This window comes from Aedes albopictus, chromosome 1 (genome assembly GCF_035046485.1).
Source record: "Aedes albopictus strain Foshan chromosome 1, AalbF5, whole genome shotgun sequence".
NCBI lineage: Eukaryota > Metazoa > Arthropoda > Insecta > Diptera > Culicidae > Aedes > Aedes albopictus.
Genome location: NC_085136.1, coordinates 120,259,117 through 120,280,417, shown reverse-complemented (window position 1 = coordinate 120,280,417; position 21,301 = coordinate 120,259,117). Strand labels below are relative to the sequence as shown.

The 21,301-nt window shown below is 43.6% G+C and overlaps 1 protein-coding gene across 2 annotated transcripts in view; it reads left to right on the top strand.

Moving 5' to 3' along the window:
• Positions 1-3,541: 3,541 nt before the first annotated feature.
• LOC109402210 (PH and SEC7 domain-containing protein) overlaps positions 3,542-21,301 on the top strand; it is a 314,477-nt gene continuing 296,717 nt past the window's right edge. The window contains exon 1 of one of the 2 annotated variants that reach the window (XM_062845274.1): positions 3,542-3,789. The gene's annotated coding sequence lies outside the window, so the exon portion shown is untranslated. The remainder of the gene's footprint in view (positions 3,790-21,301) is intronic. The other variant, XM_062845277.1, reaches the window with a different exon arrangement.

The following is a 21,301-nucleotide window of genomic DNA, read 5'->3' as shown; positions in this document are numbered from 1 at the left end:
TTGCATACAAACTTTAGAGGCACAAATCTGACGAACGAAGCATCGAACCGAGCCGCACTTGTTTATCCTGGCTTTGCTCACTTGCATAAACAGGTAGATTTTCCAAATCGAGAGCATTTCCCGCTTAATCAAAAACGATCTGCTGTTTGGTCTAAACTATTCGTTGACTTCAAATCAGATATTAACTATTTGCAGCATCATTCATGTAAGATTTAAATACGATTTGTCTACGCAAGAATAATATACATAACTCCATACATATATTGTCGGGCCGCCACCAAACCGGACTTCGCACAATCAAGTCGCGACGCGACCCAACTCGCGACGTTTTTCAATCATGTCTCATGTCAAAGGTGGTGCGCATCCTTCCCGTTGTTGTCAGCAACACAGCGCACTAGATGCGAAACAGTTGCGACACTTGTGGACCAAGAAAATGGCAATTTTTGATAGAATGTCGGTCTTGATTCCAACCGGATAGACAATAATTGCACAAATATGGCTGAAATACACCGGAATGTAAATAAATCATTTTTTATATTGACCAGATGATAAAAAAAATCGAATATTATGTCTTATAGTAGATATATCGTTGAACATTAAACATCCGGACGCCGGCGGCACCTCCATTCACGGCATACACAACACCCAGCTGCTGCTCCGAATAGCCCGCAACGCAACGAAACACAAATTTCCAACCACTGATCCGTCACTGCACTTTTAGTTTCACTCAAAATTCCAGGGTGCGATACATAATCGTCCTCCTGATCAACATCCGCATCTTCCTGCCGATATTGTTCCGCCACTTCAGGAAAAAAAATAAATCCTCACCTGATTTTCCGCTCCGTTCCAGTCAGCGCACTTCCGGCATTGGTAAACCTTAACAAAACAAAAGCTGGTGGCCTCCAAGAACCGGTAAACTAATGGAAGCCACGAACGACGACCGACGACCGAAAATGCAAAAACAAAACCCATCACCCGAGCCGTGGCCGGTATCCTGCACTTGCACTTGCTACGGTTCGCGACGTGAAAATCGTATGTGGTTTACACACCGACGAACCAACGTGACAGTGGTGATTCAAAAGTGCCCCCCCCCCAAATTTAACGGTCGACCACCGAAGCGAGCGATAGCTTCTGTCAAATCAGCGCAGACGCGAACCGTTTCCTATATGAAAACACGGGGGTTCGCTGTTGAGGTATCAAATCATCGCGAGCCGTTATAGAGGTGGCGATAGTGTTTGGCTATTTTTCATCATGGCGTCGCGGACAACAAATTTGAATTTATTTGTTCTAGCTGTCATGTCGGTTCGTCGGTGGTTTACAGTAGAAATCCTCTACATAGAGATAAGCGGAAGTTACATATGTCGATTCGGCAACGCTGTTCATTTTGTTTACATCAGCTGCCAACACTTGCTGCAAAGCTAGATGTTCAAACTTTGTGCGTGACTTCGTAGTGGTTCAAGTTGTTTTGTTTACATTTTAAATTTATAATAGATTTTTTTTTCAAAATTTTGAGAAAAAATAGCGGAGCAATCGATGAAATCTGAAATTTATTGTAAAGTGTTAAGCTAAACATATCGGCAGAACTGAAGCAAGAAGCAGCAATGAAAGTTTTTTCGAGAAGTGCAGCAACAAAAGTTTCGTCATACTTTTGAAAGCAGAATTAATTAAATTCTATCTTTTTACTAAACTTACATATACCGTCAATTTCTCGATATTAAAAATAAATAATTTTAATTTATTTAGCTCGGATTGCAATACCGTTCAATCGACGCCTTCTTACGAACGATCAGCCTGTTCATTTGGCTCACACTTTGACAGTTCTTTCTGCACGATTGGCTTACAATGGCCGCCTCCGCAGATCTCTATAATGTAGGATTACTAGTTTACAGCCTCATAGAGGAATTTCTTATGATGCCCTCTGAACCGTCGTGATAACGAACATTAAAATGGTGCACACAGCACGGGCAGCGAGGGACAAAGAAACACCTTGGGGAAGATTCAAATATTACGTCCATCGTTTTTCGGGATTTCTAGACCCCCCCTCCCCCCTCTGTCACGCTATTTGCCTATACTTAATACACGTACTGTCACACTTTTCTAGACCCCCCCTTCCCCCAAAAGCTGGACGTAATTTTTGAACGTTCCCTTGTGACACTATCAAAGTTCAATTCCAACTCAAAAATAAAAAGCGATACGGGTAATGATGTGCTGTACCACGAACTTTTTTTCGATTGTCGATCAAAAGCTCGAGCTTTTTGCGGATCAATAAGGCAGGAACAAATCTCATTTTCTTCTTTTGTCACAGCGCTCGTTGACTCGTTAAGGGGGAGGATGATAAATAATAAATGTATTCGATGGAAAAATATCCAAACAATTAGGCAACATAGATAAACTCATCGGATTTATTAAGAAAGTTTCTGTGGAACTCGAATTACACCTTAAATTTGGTGATTTTCTTGAACATTTTATAGTTTATTGCATTGCTAACTGGACTGCGACGAAGTGCGGAATCTCAAATTAAAGTGCGATTTAGTGTCAGATCGTTTCGGTGTCTTCACCGCACTTATTCATCATGAGCTAATGAATAAGTGCGGTGAAGACACCGAAACGATCTGACACTAAATCGCACTTTTATTTGAGATTCCGCACTTCCTCGTCGCACTTTTAACTGCGCAATGCGCAATATTTGTGCCCCCCTCAAAATGTTGAATTCCGACCAAAATTTTCCGAGGGGGCGGTGACATAAGAGAAAATCGAAATTTGTATTAGCCTAATGCAGAAATATCGAAAAATTGCCACCCATTGATGCACCAAGCGAAAAGAAAAAGAAGTTTTGACATCCGAGCGGTGTGCCGTTTACATGCATCGACCAATCAGCGACGAGGATCTCATCGACTGCACACCGCTCGGATGTCAAAACTGTTTCTTTTTCTTTTGTGCATCGATCAATTGAATGAGCGCTTGCACGCTGACGTCATCATTATCTCCTTCTTTTTCTTTCCTTCGGCGTCGGTCCATATAGCCGTCCTTGCCCTCAAAAAAAAATTTGAGGGCAATGTTTACAAATCGTATGGGAATTCGATGAGGTTATGTTTTTGATGCAAGCCTCTATTGCAATTGAAAAGTGCAATTGAATTTTGCGAGGTGACGTCACGAATGAACGTTCGGTTCATTCTCGTTCGTCCCTACCTTTTCCCTCTCAAGCGAATTTTTACATTTTCCGGTGGTTTGTATTGATTCCCATCCGTTGCCGTTCTTTTCTCTCTCAGAGAGAAAATTGAGGTTAAATTTCGATGCAAAACTCTATGTGCCGAGTGACCAACCCCTTGGTGCAAGCCACCAACAAAAGGGAAAATATTTTGGTCGTTGAGGCAACCCATCGATCTTTCGAAGCTTTTATCGTTTATCGCGTCCGCCGCTCGGGCCGCTTGCACAAACACGCAAATTCCCGTTGCATGATGCGTTCGCCACCGCGGACGGCACACAACCGTAGATTTTTTTGTTTGGCTAGACGAGTGACTAGTGAGTGGAGCGCTTTTTCATTCAACACCGAGCCAGGTTCAGCTCAGTCGGTCTCATCTCAGCAGGTTGAAAACATGCAAGTTTTGAGCTGAAGCAAACGCGAGTGTTTCACCAAAAGTAGTTTTGTTTTCAAGTGTTTTTCATCTTGTGCAGTTGAAAAGTGAATTCAATCGGTAGGTTTTCACGTTTGTTGACGAGTGATTCATAAAACTTTTCAATTTGTGACCAAGCCGGTGCATTAGTTTCGGAGGGCGGCCAGACTTGCAGGTAAATGAAAATGTGAAAAATTTTCACCTCTTGCGATTGGGCCCGAAAGGTGTTTCTTTCTGTGGTCCAAAAGAGGAGGCTTCATCTTTTTGGCTTGTATGTGTGTGCAGTTGCGAATGGATTGTCGGAAAAAAGCTTTTTCTTGTAGGTAGTGATCGGATGTCGGTCTGACATCTTTTTTATCGGAAAAAGGATCCAACCTGATTCCGAATCGGCTCGTCCATTCACCGGAGTGCATTCACTGTTTTGGGAGATGTTGAGTGCGAGCGATTGTTTGATTGTAGTTGTGAGCGGTTGATGAAAGCTTTTAACAGGGTTGCCAAACAGTTTGAAAAATTGAATATTCAACGCTGAGGGAGACTAGGGCTGGATTACCAGTCGGGTTAGAATTTTTTTTTGTAATATTCAAAAATATTAGCGGAGTTTTAGAAAAAAATCCATTCTGGTAGCCGCAGAGTTCTGGTCATGGTCGCATTTTTTCCGCAGTCAAGTTCGCAGATTGTGAACAATCCTCGGTACCCATTACGTAATTTATGTTTAGTCCTTTTCCTGTCAGATCGGTTTAACACGCTAAATATAATTTACACAAAAGGCAATTTACACGGAAAAAAATACACGGTAATGAATATTAATGGGTATCGGACTGGACACACAAAATTTAATGCCCGCATAGAAAAATACTATTCACGGCATCGTTCATATTATACGATGTCCATTAGTGCAATGATAACTATACAAATAGTAATAGGTTTATAATAAAATGATTGGGGTTGAAAAACTGCAATCATTTAGAATTTTTCAAGTATCATTGAACTTATAATAATGATACGTTGAATACTACATGAATAATCTTACTTAATAGAATTTCCCATAAGTGCAGCGGCAAAAATAACATTTTTGACTGTTTTTTGTCATATTTGATGATGTTAAGACGACGTCACGGTAGGCTGCCATGTTATCTCACTTAAAATGCAGCTAATTGGCATTTTTGGCACAAAAACTGGGTTTGCACTGCTTGCAACAGGGGCAATGCGTCACATAAATCCGGTACCGCGTACTACAACCACTTGCTATCTACAACGCTTGAGTGGATGCACCACCCTTTTCTCGCCCGCAAGTGGAGCTTTAAAACAGGAGCCCTCGGCAGTCGCTGCTTCTGATCACTTTCAATTCAGATACCATTTGCAAACTTACCGGCCAAACCAAAAAGAGGTCCTTGATGTATTCACAAATGTTGCTCTGATTTTCATGTTTTCCGTCTGCTCATCTACTTTTAAACCAAGTACAGAACATTATTGGCTTTGAGTCACTCGCGAGCACTTCTTAGCTTTGGTTCAGTACGTAAGTAACGCGAGAGGAACTGCGCAGAAAGTTCGGAAACCACGACCAGTTCGAATCCCAAACACACAACACAAGATAAAAAAAACTGCAAAAGTAAACAATGATTCTCTGAATGGTAGACCAATTTGACAGAATCCGGCGAAAAACCTCAGGGGTGTATTTTTTTCATGTCGGTAAAGTAGATATTCGCCCCTTATTTTTATGATTTGCTGTATCATCAAATCAATGATAAACTGATTGTAACATGTTTAATTCTCGGAAATTTTTGTTCGCGAAAAAAGGCATTTTTGAATGGTAACGATACTTAACGACCTATTCGGTCTATCATTGAAACTTCAATAATGATAACATCAATCCTCGATATGATTCGTTGTATCATCGATTTATAATCCAGTTTATGATAAGATGAATAATCTGAAAATCATAATCTGTATGATAGACATATGATACCGTTTTATTCGGGTGGTTTTCTTTGTTACATCGAGGTCTTGAAATTAGTTTATGTTTCTACCGCTATTTTAACCAATGAACCATTTACGAGACGTTTCTGATCAGCTGATCGCTCATTTCATGTATGAAAATTTACTATGTATATATCCATAGGTTAAAAAATATAATTTGGACAGGCACGATGCTGTATGTCTTGTTCCAAAGAGATAATATCGATTATTGGATTAATCAGACCCTATCCTGTTGAAATACGTTGAAAATACGTTTAACAACAGTCGAACCTCCATGAGTCGATGTTCCTTGATTCGTGTAACGGTCATACTGAATACGCATATTTAACGCTAGTGGTTGCTCCCTCGGTTGGTAATCTAGCACACACACATATACGCTCGAGAGTGTATGTCAATGTTCGGACGGCGTCAGTCTGGCTTCGGACACACAAGAGTGCAGACGCATTCTCGAGACACGAACAAACGTGTATCACGCATTCGGCTGGTGGATTCGGCTGATCACGCGGACATTGGTCAGGACGTTACAATGACGACGAGGAGAAAACTAATTGTTTCCACATGTAAAAAGGCATGTGGTTAGGTAAACGTTTTGAGTGGGACGTGCGGATGGACATGAAGGGGGAAAAATGAAACGATCTTTTGTGCGAGAGCGGCGGTGTGGAGGAAAAAAGTGTGTTTGGTTGCTGCAGTGGATTTGTGTGTGGACCGCCGTTTGTTTTGAACAATAGAGGATGATGCAGTGTTTTCGGAGGAATGTGTTTGGGAGTGAGGGGCAGCATTTCTGGATGTGAATTTTTGGTTTTTGTGATGACGATGTTTGTTTTTTTTCAGCTGCGGTCATGCGTCCGCAGCCAGTGCGGCGGTCGCGAGCTTTGACAATGGAAGAGTGTGTCCGCAGAAGCAAAGCTATGTTTGGTTGGAATATTCTCCCTGGTTGGAATGAAGAAAACAAAGTTTCAGTGAGAGCAGAAGACACTCAACGATAATCGAGTGCCTGTTGACAAATTGATGTGTTGTTTTCTACGTGAACTGATGAGAGGCTTCGTGCAAGTTTGGAAGATGCTTCGTGCAATTATAAGACAAGCTTCGTGCAACGTAAATATATGCTTCGGGTAATGGAGAGCCGTGCTTCGTGCAATATCTTGTTTTCTTCGTGAACTAATGAGAGTTGCTTCATGCAAAGTGAAGAGATGCTTCGTGTAATAATGAGTCAAGCTTCGTGCAAGGTGAACATATGCTTCGTGCAAATGATGAGCCATGCTTTCATGCGATATGTCGTTTTCTTCGTCAATTCTATGTGGGTAGCTTTGTGCAAGGTGATGAGATGCTATTTGCAATGTGTCAAGCTTTGTGCAGTGTTAAGAGATGTTTCGTGCGAGATAAATATATGCTTCGTTAAATGATGAGTCGTGATTCGTGTAAAGGATGATCGATGTTTGCTTCGTGTAATATTGATGGACGTTCTGCGAAAGTAGAATGACAGAGCTAATGGAAATTCACGCTTCATGTCACGTTGGTACTTGATTCGTGCGTGAAGGGAACTGTTGGGAATGATTTGAGTCAGATCGAGTGGTTGCTTTTCACATTTTCAGGAGAAAGCTACGTGCGTCGGTAGGAGATGTTTCGTTACAAGTGAAGCTTAGTATCGATTTCAAAAGAAGTTTCTTGATTCATCTCGATGCGTGGGAAAGGGAGATTCAGGTAACGAATTGCTCAAGAAGTGTTCTCTTTACTCAACCGCAGAATGAGGTGTTTCAAATGGAAAGTGTCGAATGAAATTTTCACAAGGAATCGTTTCCTGAGGTGAAGCTTTGACCACAGTAGAGTTATGCATCTAATGATGCTAAAGTGGACGTATTGGATTATTTCCGAACATACTTCGAAATGTGAAATTGTAAGGGTTTGTTGAATAATATGTTGTGGACGGATTTAGACAACTGGCATGAGGTGACAACAACTGGTTTATTGTTACACTCAAACGATACCGGAAAATTATTTGAGTTTTTTTTATTCAAGATATTGTGCATGTTGTATGTACTGATTGTGCAACAGATTGCGCTTAGGTAGACATTATTTGTAGAAGATGTTACTTTTATAACCAGCAAGAATAGGGCCATTGACACCAAATCTAAGATTTGTTTATGTGTAATGTTTCACTGGGTCATGCTGATTTGCACTAGACTGGATATTACTGACTCATACGGTATCGACGATGGTGGTCTTCAAATGTTGTACTGTATTTGCAGTGACGTGGGGGAAGATTTGTTAAGTACGATGTTGCAAATGTGGATCAGGTGATGTTAGGTTTGGTGTGGATTAGGTGTCATGAATTACAGGTTATTTCGGGAAATGTGATACCCATAACGGCTGCATTTGTACTGTTATATATCAGCGTTACAAAGAGAAGAATCAACAGACGGGCCGTTCTTCTACTTATTTTTCTTGGAGTTGAAGAAGGAGGTTTTTTTTCATGATAATGCAGTTTAGTGTTAGAAATAGTATTGAGAGGCCTTGGAATGAGTGGTATATTGGATAAAGGTTGAATCAAGGGATGAACTATGTTCTGTTTCACTACACGCGTTTTTTTTTGTGGTGGAGATTGGATTGTTCTGCCAACATGTATTGGTTGATGTCCACGGCGAAACGAGTGATGTTAAATGCCCCACACAATGCATACGTTTGCGTGTGCGTAACAGTAGTTTGACACATTTCCTATGGGAAAACTGTAAAAAAAACGCAAACCTCGACGGAACGGACGCTATGTGTTCCAGGCTTTAGATCTTAAGTTGTACGTTTCTCTAGGGAATGATTATATAGGGAGCATTGCAGAGTTTTAAACCACAAAAGCGGGTCTTACTTGAAAGGTATATGAAATTTTCTTATGGGGTAATTGTACCTGAGTTTGATTTGAGGAGCAGCGTGATTGAGGAGTATACTATCACTGTGACCCAAATTGCAGGAATGTGGAAAATGTATTGTTGGACAGAGTCAAAATTATGTTGGTGCATACGAGCGGTGATCCACAGTTAATAAGTTAACAAATTGTAGTTCGCTTAGGCTAGTTTGTGTATTATGAATCTTAAAACAATTTTCCAGGTTGCGGAAGTATTTCTTTAGGGAGCCACATAACGGTGTTAATCTACGATACAGCAATAGTTATTATTATTAGCTTTATTAGGGAGATTTTCAGCCCGAAGCTGGTTCATCTCCAACAGCATTAGTATCTGCACCATTTTTAGTGCACAGTTCGAAATTTCGGGCAGAGATAGCTATTGAGTGCATGTAGGGTACTTATGGCTCATGGGCGTTTAGAGTTGCATAGTATAGTGGTCATCATACTCCAGACGCTACAGTGGACGTTCGCTCGGTGCAAATTCTTTAACTGCAATGCTTTTTAACTGAAGGTCAGCTAAGTGCAACAGTTTTGCAGTTACCGCGCCGCTATCCGTCAAAGTTAAGCGTCAACAACGATGTGATGTTTTTTTCACATGCACTTGCATTGCAGTACGATGTTTTCCGATTGCACTTTGTTTGCATTTTGCAGCAACTGACAGGTCTTAGACATCTGTCGCTGTTGCAATTATCGAATTCTATTCAGTAGGTGAAACGTCAACATGTTGCCGTTATCGAGCGGCTACTGTATTTGAATATAGTGTCTTTTAAATATGTCCTAATGGTAGTTCAGTGTAAGGAGGTGAGAAAGTTAAAAGGGAATCGGTAGCAGTGATTCATCCCGAAAAAAATAAAAGATGGCTGAAGCATTGAAGTGTCACACCGAGAAGTTGAAGTGTCTAATGGAGGTGTGGTGCCATTGATTGCAAGTGTTCTTGCAAGTGTGTAGCTGGGCATTTTGATTGTTATATTTGATATGGCTGCTAGGCAAAACTAAATAAAAACAGAGAGGAAAGATATTAAGCTTAACCCAACTGATAGAGTTGCCATGTGATATTTGTACATGAAATTGAGTTCCTACGATTATTGCAGTATTGACTGAAGTTGAACGAAGATTTGGTATAAATGTTCCGAAGCGCTGGTGTATGTCACGTTGCGAGCTGGATGCAGCGAAAAATTGGGATTGAGAGAGTTTCGGGATTGGATGAACTTATTGTATTGTTGGACGTCGACTGTGAATGGAAGATGTGGAGATAATGCCACTAAAATGGATGGCGAGATGTGTACCAGTCACTTGGAATTCATAAATACATACTTCATCTGTGACTTTGGATTTGCCTATAGCTTGTCCATTGCAGGTTTCACACCTTTTGATTGTCGCAACTTATAATAGTCTTACTCAGTTCTATATCAGTGCTCTGAATGATTTAGCAAGATGTGTTATTGATGGACATCAGGAAGAATGTTAGGGTTTGAGTTACTTTCGACTTGAACACTGGGAGTAGGAATAAAATCAAGTAAGTATTAATAACTGTTGCAAACATTCTAAAGAAAATGAGGGATGTAACGGTCATACTGAATACGCATTAGTGTGGGTCATCAGAACCGTTTTCTCAGATCAAAGTTTTTTTGGTTCCGTTTCGGGTCCTGAGTATCTGTGCAAAATTTGAGCTCGATCGGTTGCGTCTACACTTTGCGCATTGCAATTGAAATTTGTATGGGATTTTGTATGGGAAAACATACTTTTTTGCAATTTTGTCATAAGTTGAAAAAGTTTGTCTGAAACTTTTTAACCGATACTGTAAAATGATAGCCTAGGATGTTCTGAAAAACTTTGTTGAAGACCGCAAAGCGATCCGATGCTTGTGAAAATAATTATAACCAACGACCCGCATGCATGTGTTTATGTTTTAACATGTAAAGGAATAACAATAGCAACAAAATCATGCTGTTTCGCCAAGCAATGCCGACGCTATAACTTTTTTCATAAGCATCAGACCACTTCGCGGTCGTCGACAAAGTTTTTCAGGACACCCTAGGCTATGTTTTCACTTTATCGGTTACATGGTTTTAGAAAAATTCGAGCTTGTTATGAGAGAAATGCAAAAAAGTGTGTTTTCCCATGTAAAACCTCATACAAACTTCAAACGCGATGCGCAAAACGTAGACATAACCGATCATGCCCAAATTTTGCACACTTATATGGGTCCTGAAATGGGATCAAAAAAGCTTTGATCTGATGGGACACCATTGAATTTTTCATTTTTCCATATAAACGATGACCCACTCTAATACGCATATTTAACGCTAGTGGTTGCTCCCTCGGTTGGTAATCTAGCACTCACACATATACGCTCGAGAGTGTATGTCAATGTTCGGACGGCGACCGTAATGAGTCAGTCTGGCTTCGGACACACAAGAGTGCAGACGCATTCTCGAGACACGAACAAACGTGTATCACGCATTCGGCTGGTGGATTCGGTTGATCACGCGGACATTGGTCAGGACGTTACAATTCGATATCGACTCATGGAGGTAAATTTTTCCACACTGAAAAATAATTTCTGCACACTAAGATTCAGATGTTCCTGCTCAGTATTTTTTTCACTGAGTTCAGTATTTTTTCAATCTTTTTACTGAGTTTTCAACAGCAGATTTATCTCGGTACACTCGGTAATCGAATTAACCATTCACCAGTAATGATATTTACCGTGAATCAGTAACTTTTGACAGTTCATTAGCTGAGCTCGGTAACTCATTTACAGAATATCCGCAAAAGAAACAACCGAGCGTACGGAGTTAAATCTGCTATTGAATGAGAACTCAGTAAAAAGATGGGAAAAATACCGAGCTGATCTTAGTGTGTGGGTTACTATGATGGTCCCACCAAAAAACTTCCCGAAGGATTTCTGTTCCACTACTCGATATTTCTTTGAATCGATGGTCCCTTCAATATCGACTCATGGAGGTTTTACTTAAGAATTTACTTCAAAATGATCGAAAATGTATACTGTGTCACTATAACTCCTCGAATGCGCAGGTATGCAAGAGAACATACACTTAACCGTCACATACAATATGCCCCTCAAAATTAACCCGGGAGCGGTCGCGTCATGTACTGAGTACACGCACCATGAAAAAAGCACGCTTTTGGTACATAGCGTAAGCGCAGTGTCGCCGAGGGTGGCCGAAGACGCGACTGCTCGAGGGTTAATACATGTAAGAAATGTGAAAACCTTTTTGCAATGAGAAATTATCAATAAAGCATTCGGCAGCCAATATCTCAACATTCATTTGAAACGCTTAAATTTGGTGGTGTCTATTACAGATTTTCTACTGTTAATATAGGTAATTTTATAACCCTGTCCAAATTGTTTATACCTGAGGGTGTCCAAAACATATATTATTAGGTGTCAAAATTGCATTCGTTACAAGCGATTGAGAAACGTGATTTTCTCAACTTTCTGATTTCGTTAAGGTTATTGTCACCTGAAACGCAAAGTACAGTCATATTGTAAGCGTATTTTGTAACTTTGCAATATATTCAATTGCTCTCTAAGGAAGCCTGGCGGTGATTTTTCCACCGTTGTCCTCAGCCTGTCCAAAATACATGAATTACCCTATACGGGAGAACAAAAGATGTTTACAAAATTCTTACAATTTCTTAACACGGGGAATTTGAACACAAATCACTCTGACACGTGCATTTGGATTGATCAATAGTGAAACCCTTCACACTTAATGATGAGTACCGTTGAGTAATTTTACAACGGAATTAAAACAGATGAATACAGCAATAATGGATTGTTTACCTTTTGCATTCGTTTTTGACAGTTGATGTTCTGAGCCACAGTAGAAGTGATTACCGAAACTGTCGAAATGGTTCTGCTGTTCTATGTTTGTCAAAAAAGTATCGAACAGGCAATTCAGGATTGAGTGTGTTAGTAGCTGAAAATTGCTCTCATAGTGAAAACAGTTGCCTTTGTCAACGATTGCGCAACAGGATCTATGTCTATCCTAAACATTGCACATAAAAACCTACACAAACACTTTATATTTCTCATAAAATAATAATAGACCATTCCCGTCAAAAATTTTTATGTGCTCTACGGCTTTCCGACAATTTACTGATCAAACTTTCCTAAAGAACCCATATGTTTTGAAGCCTCTAACTATGCTGCGCGCCTAATTAGACCGAAAAACTGTTCCAGAACTTGCAAAAAAAACACTGCTACCGACTTCTTCAACGTGCAAAAAGTACATCCGAAGCTAGAACTCCATTGTGCTGCGCTGTTGGACAACCGTCCATGGTCCGCTCATCCGTCGGCCGAGAGGATAGTTCAGCTCTTCCAGGTAAGAAGCTGGTATATGTCTGGCCGAAGTCAGTGATGCTGCGCGCCTAATTAGACCGAAAAACTGTTCCAGAACTTGCAAAAAAACACTGCTACCGACTTCTTCAACGTGCAAAAAGTACAACCGAAGCTAGAACTCCATTGCGCTGCGCTGCTGGACAACCGTCCATAGTTCGCTCGTTCGTCGGCCGAGAGGATAGTCCAGCTCTTCCAGAACTTGCGAAAACACTGCTACTGGCTTCCACAAAGTGCTGAAAGTACCACCGAAACTGGCTTCCATCATGCTGCAACTCCATTGCGCTGTGCTGTTGGACAACCGTCCATGGTCCGCTCATCCGTCGGCCGAGAGGATAGTTCAGCTCTTCCAGGTAAGAAGCTGGTATATGTCTGGCCGAAGTTAGTGATGCTGCGCGCCTAATTAAACCGAAAAACTGTTCCAGAACTTAAAAAAAAAACACTGCTACCGACTTCCACAACGTGCGAAAAGTACAACCGAAGCTAGAACTCCATTGCGCTGCGCTGTTGGACAACCGTCCATGGTCCGCTCATCCGTCGGCCGAGAGGATAATTCAGCTCTTCCAGGTAAGAAGCTGGTATATGTCTGGCCGAAGTTAGTGATGCTGCGCGCCTAATTAGACCGAAAAACTGTTCCAGAACTTGCGAAATAACATTGCCACTGGCTTCCACAATGTGCTGAAAGTACCACCGAAACTGGCTTCCATCATGCTGCAACTCCATTACGCTGTGCTGTTGGACAACCGTCCATGGTCCGCTCATCCGTCGGCCGATAGGATAGTTCAGCTCTTCCAGAACTTTAAAAAAAAAAAAACACTGCTACCGACTTCCACAACGTGCGAAAAGTACAACCGAAGCTAGAACTCCATTGCCCTGCGCTGTTGGACAACCGTCCATGGTCCGCTCATCCGTCGGCCGAGAGGATAATTCAGCTCTTCCAGGTAAGAAGCTGGTATATGTCTGGCCGAAGTTAGTGATGCTGCGCGCCTAATTAGACCGAAAAACTGTTCCAGAACTTGCGAAAAAACATTGCCACTGGCTTCCACAATGTGCTGAAAGTACCACCGAAACTGGCTTCCATCATGCTGCAACTCCATTGCGCTGCGCTGTTGGATAACCGTCCATGGTCCGCTCATCCGTCGGCCGAGAGGATAGTTCAGCTCTTCCAGGTAAGAAGCTGGTATATGTCTGGCCGAAGTTGGTGATGCTGCGCGCCTAATTAGACCGAAAAACTGTTCCAGAACTTACAAAAAAAAACACTGCTACCGACTTCCACAACGTGCGAAAAGTACAACCGAAGCTAGAACTCCATTGCGCTGCGCTGTTGGACAACCGTCCATGGTCCGCTCATCCGTCGGCCGAGAGGATAGTTCAGCTCTTCCAGGTAAGAAGCTGGTATATGTCTGGCCGAAGTTAGTGATGCTGCGCGTCTAATTAGACCGAAAAACTGTTCCAGAACTTGCGAAAAAACATTGCCACTGCCTTCCACAATGTGCTGAAAGTACCACCGAAACTGGCTTCCATCATGCTGCAACTCCATTGCGCTGCGCTGTTGGACAACCGTCCATGGTCCGCTCATCCGTCGGCCGAGATCCATCTTGCTGCTACTCTATTGCGACGTGCTGCGGACAACCGTCCACGGGCCGCTCTTCCGCCGGCCTAGAGGAAAATCCAGCTCTTCCATAACGTGCGTATAATACCATCGAAATTGACTTTCGTATTGCTGCAACTGCGATGTACTATTGGACAACCGTCTATGGTCCGCTCATCCGTCGGCCGAGAGGATAGTTCAGCTCTTCCAGGTAAGATGCTGGTATATGTCTGGCCGAAGTTAGTGATGCTGCGCGCCTAATAAAATTAATGAATTTTTCCAGACCACACGCGCGTCCGAAAGGGGCTCATCTACCAACCGAAGAGATTGCAAAACCCGTCAGCCGTATTCCTTCACCACCGTTCCCACCAGTCATCGTCACCTCACAAATGAATTTGATATATTTTTCTAAAATTAAATTGTAACAGTTTATGCACTTCCTTCAAAGAGATATAATTCTCACTGGAAGTGCCATTGTAATGTATTTTGAAAAGAAGAGGAGGTTTTATGCCTTTGGGAGAAGGGATTCAAATGGACATTCCACTCCCAGGGGCTTTTCCCTGCTCCTAATAAAGAAGATAAAGAACTAAAAAAAAAACTATTGAAAAACATTGAAAAACCTGCGAAGTAGCACTTTAGCCCTATAGTCACCTATAATATATTTTTTCACAAAACTCAATGAACCCCTTTCTCCCCTACGGGGCTTTCGGAGAGATGCGGAGAATTTTCAATCAGCTGGTTGTCAAATATGACGTAAGATAATATATTTGTTTTGATCCGTTCTTAACAGCATGAAAACAAATAAAAACTTTATTATCGAAGCTGCTGCATCAAGATCCTCCGGGTAAGAACGAGATCCGGGATCCGGGTACACTTCCGAAACAACGGGCGCTGGTCAAGCCCGTTAAATCTGGTACTCGCCCATGTCGATGCACTTGCGGTCGAGCTAGCTGGCGGAACACCAAAGGAAAATCCTGTCTTGTGGCGGCTACGGAGCTTGGTGGGATTGCGAAGCTGAGTTTTGCACCAGAAGAGCATGACGCTGATCTACTACCAAGGAAAAGAGAGGTCGATCTAATGGCATAGAACCATATTTTGCCTGCTTGCAACAGGCGCACTTTGAGCGAGATGCTTTATTTCGGGTCATGTAGGTACGCGCTGTATTCGATTGTTGCGCCACAAGGACCTTGAATTCCTAATCCGAGTTGCTGGCCGACAATGAGGACATGGATCACAGCAGACGCATTGGAATCGCTCCGAGCCATGCAATCTGTGCACATGCATTAAGCCGACTGTTGGGCGACCAGGGCCTTGAATCCCGACTCCGTTGGGAGCCGATCCGAAAGAGAAACTGCTTTTGGAGGGGGCTGCTCCCGGTTTTGAACCAGGCTTGGTAGTTTGGCAGGAAACACATTTCGTTTTGTCGTGATCATTCCATGCCATGCCGGTAACGCATTCCGACTTGTTGTGGCAGCTTGAAGGTGCTAAAGAATCCAGAAGCGGCGCCCCTATAAAGCGGAGCTGGTACGATTTACTGAGAACGGCCAAGCACTGCCGGTTTTCAGCTCGAGAACCGCGGAGCTGGTTTTTGGAGCATTCAGGCAACTACTACTTCTCAGTGGCAATGGTGCTTTAATGGGACTCGACTGATTTGCAGGGCACGCGACCTCCGATTGGCTAGTTCCGGGTTGAATTGGAATCCCCTTAGTTTGAGTGAAAGCGGTGCCGTGGTACTGCTTTTCTCATTATCGGCAGTTCCGAAACACTGAATTTGAAGTGGTTTCTAGATTTAAAAGCTATGCTGTTCCAGCGCCGCGGCCACGTTTAGTTTGGCAAAGAGAATTTAGGGCGCACCCGCTTTCGGTCTGTCATCGGTTCCCGCCGCAATGGAAATGGGCAACTGTGGGCTATTGAAGGCTGTTCCTGGTAGGAAGATGGTCTTTGGGAGGACACCGAGTAAACTACAGATACTGACGGGGAATTGATCCGAAAATTCATCGAAGGGGGAGTGGGGCGGGGTGATGGTTTTGAGAAACTGTAAGACGGTTCCATGTTGTTGGCATGAGCCTGGGATCTTCATTGAAACTTCCGAGGGCCGATGGGTATTGAGGTCGTGGCGGATGCTGCTGCGGTGACGTAAGAAATTGATGTTGACTGGAATGTGTAGAGGAACTGGAGGAACTACTTTTTGCTAGGAGCCGAACTAATGACGTCGATAATGTAATCGGAATTCATCTTGCTGGAAACTGCAGTGCCAGGAGGATGTTGTGCAGGACTTGATGCGGCTCCAATCGACGACACTACCGGCGAGGATTGAGGAGGACGAACCAAGGGACGAACGGACTTCTGCTTGGATCCGGATGATTTGGCCACAGAAAGTATGCATGTATACAGGAGAATTTTTATCAGCTGATGGACTCGCAGGTAAATTTGTTCCGGAACTTTGACGTTGTGGTGGCCAAAGGGGCGAACGAGCAAACCGTGACTCGTCTGTCCAATTTGCTGTGGAACCAGCACATTCTGCTAATGGTGTGCCGCTGGTGGGGTTCTACGGTGTGGCAAGGCTGCAAGTCAAGGAGCACTGCGTCGTGGAATCCCATACGAACAGCCAGCAGAATGACTTCGGCTGGAACATCCCATCAAGGCCCTGAAAAAGCATATGGACTACACCTCGAAGGTCTCCTGGCGGGTGGTGATGTACAAGTGCCTGCAGGAGTGGGTCGCGGCGAGTCACGGTGGACGATATACAGCGAACTACCGGACCGGAAAAAGTACGATCTGTGGGATCTGATCCGCAGCAAGATGACCGCTGATGAGGTAAAGGTGAGCTGAGGTGGAGCGGCGATCGGGATTTGACATTTCGATATGTAAACATGCCAGAATGATGGCAGGGTTGGGAGTCTATTCTCCACACTGAAAAACATCTCCACAGGCCAGGGGTGTGCACACTACTTCGCACGGTGATTTTAATTTCAAATTGGAGAGATTTTACGAATTTTCAAAAAATTGTATGAAAATCAGGAATGCATATAAAAAAAATTGAAAAACGGCAATGATCATTAAAACCAATTGTCTTTCGAAGAAAAATATAAAAAAGGGGGGTTAGGTCAGACGGGAATGGTCTATTCAAATCTAGTTCAAATTATTCTATAGTTGTCTCCCCCGGGAGACGGGCTGTCTGCAATGGATGTGGCTGTGCAGCAGCTTGGCAAGATCATCGACTCATGTATCCACGAACTACATAAGCAAGGACCTTTTAACGGCTCTTTTACGGAAGTCGATGGACGATGTCATGCAAGATCACGAGAGACTTGTAAAAACTGCAGCAGCGGAAGAACCGGCGAAAGCAAAGGTTACAATGTCCACATAGACAGAGGTCTTCGCTTTTGCGGGTAGCACTTAAAGGTGTGGTGGATGTGACTGATTTTGATAAGCACCCCGAAGGTCGGCAGTAATGCCGGTTTGTCGGACCCCAGCCAGGCGTCTCGGAAAGCTGGCAAGGGTGGGCCTGAAAAGGCTGGTCCCTCGTTGGGTCCGTCTCGGATGAAAGGGAACAGGTAGTAGCGACCGTTGTTAGGCCCTCAGCAACCACAAAGTAGGGTGGGCTAGGGGAATGACCCCTCTTGGACGAAAGTTGAGCGGAAGAGAAAGCAAAAGAAAGCGTTAGATGGGTAGGATCGCAGGGGCACCAAATCTAGAAGACGTTGGTAAGTAGGTGCTAAGCGTCAGAAAGGCGACGCGCTGATGGTCATCAAGACCGAACAGTCTAAGTAAATCGGACGTCTTGAAAGCGATGCGAAGCAACGTTAAACTCGTGGATCTAGCAGCCGACGTGCGCAGTATTAGACGTACTCGTACGGGTGAAATGATCCTAGAGCTCAAATGTGACAAGAAGCGCAAGGGCGCCGCCTACAAAAGTAGGGAATCTCAAGGTGGGCTGGTTAGTATGCCAATTGACCTCGCCACCGTAGGCCTGCTTCAGGTATCTGGAACCAGAACACAAGTCGTGGAACTGCAAAGGCCCTGACAGGAGCAGGCTGTGTAGGTGATGCGGCGGCGACGGTCACAAAGCACAACGCTGTACCAGTCCACCCACGTGTTTGATTTATTCCGGGAAATCCACGAACAGCAAGTACCCAAATTTTCCGACCTTCAGAAGTAGCTGACAAATCACAGTGCAGGTAACGCAGCTGATCCTGACCCACTGTGACGCAGCCCAGCAGCTGCTTTGTCAGGCAGTTTATGAGTGGTAGATAGATATCGTGATAACAGGTGACTCATACCGATTACCGGCCGATAAATAACGGAAATGGGGTCGCGGATGGGTCCAGAAAAATAGTGGCGAAGTGGACGACGGGTATACATCCCGTCCAGGAGTTGGTGTCTAGTACTTACGAGGTTTCCATGGTCGCCAACGTAAACGAAGTCTTCTTCTGTAGCGCCTTCGCGGTGGTTGATCGAGCAGTTCACGCAGATGCTGGACTGTATGACGACTATATTGACAGGGTGAAACCTGTGGTAATAGCGGATGACTTCAATGCCTGGGCCGTGGAATGTCGATCTGGCTAATGTCGGTACCAAAACAACCTTTAGTCGGAACGGAGCGGAGTCAATTATCGACGTTACTTTTTGTAGTTTTGGCCTAACCAGTAGTTTGAACTGAAAGGTAGACGATGGCTACACTCACAGCGATCACCTGGCAGTTCTCCACAGTATCGACTACTACAACAGCAGGCAGCGGGTAGACGTAGAGGCGACTATACCAAGGCCAAGACTTTCATAGGTGGTAGACATCATACTTCAACGACGAGGTATTTAGGGAGGCGCTCCGCCGCGAACGAGACCTACTCGGTTTAAGCGGGGACCAGCTGGTAGCGGTGTTCTCGCGTGCATACGATGCGACCATGCCTAGGCGAGTCCAACCTAGAAATGGGAGACCACTGGCTTACAGGTGAACTCAAGCGATTGCGGACCTGCGCCGCGCCTACTTGAGGGCTAGGCAGCGAATGCAGCGAACACAGAATGCGGAAGAGTCAAATGAATGGCGGGTATCAGGTATCAGTAGGTCGGCTCCAGAGGCACGTTCTCCTACATTTGGGAAATTTGTGCCATCGCCATGAACACAAGCCTATTCATCATTTACCAGAGGGAGAGGGAGACGAAAAAGGGATGGGATAGGAAAAACGATAGTAGGGGAATATGATCGTCAAAATCGCATAAGTGTACCTCAATATGGGTTCGGACAGCGTACTGAAAAGGGCATTGTTATAACGCATAAAGCGTAAAGAGAGCCTACCACAGTGGTCAAGAACAACAAAATAACCTGCAGATTGAGGTTTCTGAAGTCATTTTAGCTTAATGTGTTAACCGAGTACTCGGTAACGCAGTTGCGCAAAAGCTGAACAGGTACATATCAAATGATACGAAGCTTCATATAATCGGATTCACAGCTATCGCATACAAATGAATCAGCTTCTTGAATATTCGCCATGTCATAGCTGAGTCGGCGGTTGCCAGCCTATTCTGTGACCAGCCAGCATGTTTCAATTAGTGACATGACTCAAAACCATTTCAGCATTGCTTGTACTGAGTGGCAGTCCAGGTGTCTATTTGAAGCTTTACTCAACACTTCGGTATCGGAATAACTGGCTCAAGGCCAATGAGAAGTCAAGTGATGCTCCAGTTCGAGCTGATTCGTCACCCATTCCATTTCCAGCGATGGAGGAATGGCCAGGTATCCATACAAGGTAAACAGCGTTTGCTGAATTTAGCACCTTGATTTGACAACCAATAACTAACTTCGAGTTAGAGTTGGTCGAAGCAAGTGCTTTAATACCAGCCTGGCTATCTACACAAAAGTGTGTTATTGCGCACAAACCCCAAAATTTTATTCCCACCTTTGGGTTTCTGCGCCGAAGACCCAGCGCCAGATTCGGCGACAAAGAAACATGACAGCCGTCGCTGGAAAGATGGCAATCCTGATATTTGACGGCAGTCATCCGCTAGCTGTAGGAGTGGATTGTTGTCATCAGTGGCGTAGCCAGAAATTGTCTCTGGGAAGGGTTTTCAACAATCAATGGTACCTTTTTTGATTTGACACTTCAGGCCAAACATTTCAATAGGTCCTATCTGCATTTGAGAGGCTCTCTTTGTTAACTTTCTCTTTCAATTATTGCAATGTAATGGTACACTTTTCAACTATTTTTGCAGTACAAATCAAAAGACGATTGTTTTGACCATCGTTCAATGCAAGGAGACAATCATAATACAAATATACAGCTGAGATATTAACGAAAGAGAGAGAAACCAAAGAGAGCCTCTCTTCTGCAGATAGGACCTTTAGACATATTTGGCCTGACTTACTTTTTGTAAACAGTAAGGCGCCGTCCACAAATTACGTAACGCTCCCGGGGGAGGGAGGGAGTGTAGCCGAGCGTTACGGCCCATACAAAAATTTTCGGGTTTTCATACAAAAAAGCGTTACGGAGGGGGGAGGGGGGTTGAAAAATGTGGATTTTAGCGTTACGTAATAAATGGATGCTGCCTAATGAGCAATTGTATTTGTCGTTTCAAAATAGCGGCGCAGCCAAAAAATTTTTTCGTCGCAAAGCGCTTTATACTAAAAATTTGTTCCACATATTTTGGCTCTGGGGGGGGGGTGGTTTAAACCTACCCCCCCCCCCCCCCCCGTGGCTACGCCAGTGGTTGTCATTTAAATAGGGCATTTCGCTGAAAATGCATGTGTATTAAGTTATTGTTGACAGATTTATTGCTGTGTTAGTGTGAAATTTGGGGATTTGCTGTATCGTGTAAGCTTTCGCTAGAAGAAAACGTCATCTTATTTAGCGAAGCAAGGAAAA